Raw genomic sequence first — 3,752 nt, forward strand, 5'->3', positions numbered from 1 at the left:
CATCACAAGGAACACTTTAAATATGTACAACTGTATTTGTCAATTGTTCCTGAATAAAGTTCGAAAGAAACCACCTTGGGACGGAAAAACCCATCAGTCACTCACCCTTCACTGTGGCCTATTCGAGTGGATAATCACATCCCCAATATCCAGTTAAAACATGGTGGGACAGGCGCTTGGTGAAGACAGACTCAGAGAGCAAGCCAAGTGGGAGAGCAGGCTGGGAAAGGCCTTGCGCTGGATTCAGGAACACAAGTTATCAAGCTGAGGGTGAAGGGAATTGAGAATTCAGGCACTTGTACTTCAAAAGACATAAAAAAGAGAACAGATATAAATATAGTGGAGGGTCTGGCGGCAGCCATCAGGTAAGACGAGATGGGCGCCTACAAGTACATCCGGGAAGAAGCAATCCGACGTCATGCGCTTTCTCCTCCGGGTCCGCTGCGGGCGGTACCGCCAGCTCTCTGCTCTCCACAGGTCACCCCGCCCCACCCGGCCGGATAAGGCGCGCAGGCTGGGATACAAGGCCAAGCAAGGTTGTGTCATATATCGGATTCGTGTGCGCCCCAGTGGCCGCAAACGCCCAGTTCCTAAGGGTACCGCCTACGGCAAGCCTGTCCACCTTGGTGTCAACCAGCTAAAGTCTGCTGAAGCCTTCAGTCTGTTGCGGAGATCGAGCTGGACGCCACTGTGGGGCTCTGAGAGTCCTGAATTCTTACTGGGTTGGTGAAGAGCCTACATACAAATTCTTTGAGGTTATCGTCATTGATCCATTCCATAAAGCTATCAGAAGAAATCCTGACACCAGTGGATCACCAAACCAGTCCGCAAGCAAAGGGAGATGCGAGGGCTGACTTCTGCAGGCAGAAAGAGCCACAGCCTTGGAAAGGACCGCAACTTCCAACACACTATAGGTGGTTCTCCCCATGCTGCTTGAAGAAGGCGCAATACTCTCCAGCTCCACCGTTTCGGCTAATAAGTAATGTTTGTAAAATTCTTACCTAATAAACAATTTAGAACATTCATGTCTGCTTAAAAGTGTTTTAATTTGTCTGTTAAAACTAGTTTTTTGCAGATTGTTTCATTGAATGCATTGTCAAATTTTGAAAGTTAAAGTGCAATAATGTCTGAAGATCTTAAGTGATGGTGTATCTTGTTTCTAATAAGGGAAATGCCTTGTTTTATTAGGGAGTTGATATGTCTTTAAAATGCTGTTTGGAACAATAGGTGTAAAATTCTGTAAAAGAGGCAGAAACTAGCCATGTAGATTTGTTGGTGCATGTGATGAAACCTATGGCTTTATTGGGGGTGATGCAGTGCTCTGCTGGTTTACTCTGAAAGTGGCTGATTTATGGAGTTTGGCAAGGACAAACTGTAAATTGAATTCTCCTTTAAAATGTGAAGGATTTCCTGATCCTTTATCATGATCATATGCAGAAAAATAGTGAAAGTTGAGTGGGGCCCACGTTTTTAGACTTGATCTAATCTGTTTATATAACTGCTGCTTCAAAAGGGAGAAATGCAAAAGAATGCCACCATTTTTAAGGGAATTGAATAAACCTGTTTCCAGAGGATTCACTTAAAAATGAAAGGCATCCTGGTAAACCTAAATTAAATTGCCTTGGCCTCCATGGTTCCATTGAAGTTCACATAAAAGGTGGGATTTGTGGTTTAATCCCATGACTCGAATCTGTAGAGTACTGCAAAGTAGTCATGGTATTTACACTGGTATACATTGAAACTGATGGAAATTGAACATTAAATGAGATTGGGGTTACTAACCTTAAGATTTGTAAGCTAGAAATGCTAGGTAGAATTAGGAAATTGGTGTCCATGAGATATCTTTCAAGTGTGGGAGGATAGGAAAAAATTTAGATCAAAGTTTTAAATGTTTTATCTGTAGTATTAGTTTGTGACTATTATGAACTCTCTCTAAGCCACCTTGGGGGGGGGGGGAATACTGCTAAATCTAATCAGTGTTAAAGTTTTCTTTGGTAAAGCCACTTTATCCATTCCCAAAAGGCTACTGAGAAAAGTCATGTAGTTGATGTCAATACAAACTCATGTTTTCCAAAGAAAAAAAAAAAAGGAAAAATAGTGGAGACCAAAGATCCTTATCTCCTGCTCTGAAATCTGCCCTTGGTCTTGGTCATGGTTATTTTTAGAATGCTCCCAGAAAACTTCTCGCACTCTCTGGTGTATTCTAAAGGGTTAGGTCCAATGCCCGCCTTACCATATGTGTGTGGAAAAGGGTAACCTAGCTGTCTGTGCACGTGCCTTGGTGGAATCACACACGCAGATGCACCTGAGGTCCTGGCTAGCTTCTGTGCCTCCCTTCTGCATCTCCCTCATCTTGGCAGCACAGTCATAGCCTACCACTGTGGTAATTTTTTCTCCACAGGTGCTTTCTTCCTCCCACATCATAAGGTAAGCCAGCTAGAGGTTGGGGTCCTGTCTTATGCATTTTAGTGCTATTGAACATGCTGGCATAGTACTGGTATATATATATATATATATATATATATATGAAACTATGTTGAATGTGGAAAAAGGAATTTAGCCCTTTGTTAATATCCTTGAGTCAACATGGTTTCATTTAAAGAACTAGCTTAAAAAATTATTATGTTGATTTACAGTGTTGTGTTAATTTCTGTTGTACTGCAAAGTGATTCAGTTATAGATATTCTTTTTCATATTCTTTCTCCCTATGTTTTATTACATGATATTGAATATATTTCCCTGTGCTATATCCATTCTCTATTTAATAGTTTGTATCCCCCCCCACCTCCCCCTTTGACAACCACAACCAGCTTTTAGGCCAGTACTTGCCTAAACTAGGCATTTATTGAGTCTTAAGCTCTAGTGGGAGTGATCTTGTTCATCGTACTTGAGTGAGGATGGAGTGGTGAATTTGGGAGCCCTAGTTAGAAAAACTAGATAGAACTGGAAGAAGAAGGAAAAATGGAAGAGGAGTAATTGTCCCTGAAATTGTCCCTGGAAAGTAGAATTACAAGCGATATAAAAGAGAAGAGATGAGAGAAGCAGAGAGAGAGAGACAGACAGACAGAGAGGGAGAGACAGACAGAGAGGGAGAGAAGGAGAGAAAATAAGATGTGAGAGATAGAGAGGGGTCAAAACGGAAAAAAAATGACTTCGGGTGGAATGTGGTGAAAGATGAAATGTGTACAGAGGGACAGAATGGAGATGTTATCAGAACAGTCAGGACATAAAATCCAGGGCTGTTCCACTGAATGGCTATGTTACTGATTAATTTCATATCCTGCTCAGTTGGGTGCTTTGTTCAAAGGGAACTGAAATATGGACTAGATTTAAGAAAATAAATGCTTGCTCTGGAGTTCCCTGGTGGTGCATTGGGTTAAACATCCAGCGTTGCCACTGCAGCAGCTCAGGTCACTGCTGTGGCAAGTGTTTGATCCCTGACCTGAGAATTTTGCATGCTGCAGGCACGGCCAAGGGGGGAAAAAAAAAAACACCTCACTTTAAGCATCTGCATGTATTGGAATGAAGCTCAGGAAAGCCAAGGGCTCAAGGACATTCCAGGGGTCAGCGCCCCCTCCCTTGGCTTCTCTCTGCCCCATGGGCCAGACACTCATGTTCTCTAGTCCATAGCCTGAGGAGAGCTGGTCCAGAGGGCTTTGCTAATCACCAAACTCTGCAGGACAGAGACCCTGAGCACTAGACAGTGGGACATCCACTCTGCCTGTCCAGGCGCAAAGAGCCTGGGCAGCTTC

General features: G+C 43.0%; 1 pseudogene; it reads left to right on the forward strand.

Annotated features, from left to right (window-relative positions):
- The first annotated feature begins 375 nt into the window (after positions 1-375).
- LOC125137859 (60S ribosomal protein L15-like) lies at positions 376-858 on the forward strand (annotated as a pseudogene).
- The last annotated feature ends 2,894 nt before the right edge of the window (positions 859-3,752 follow it).

This window comes from Phacochoerus africanus, chromosome 10, assembly GCF_016906955.1.
Source record: "Phacochoerus africanus isolate WHEZ1 chromosome 10, ROS_Pafr_v1, whole genome shotgun sequence".
Lineage (NCBI taxonomy): Eukaryota > Metazoa > Chordata > Mammalia > Artiodactyla > Suidae > Phacochoerus > Phacochoerus africanus.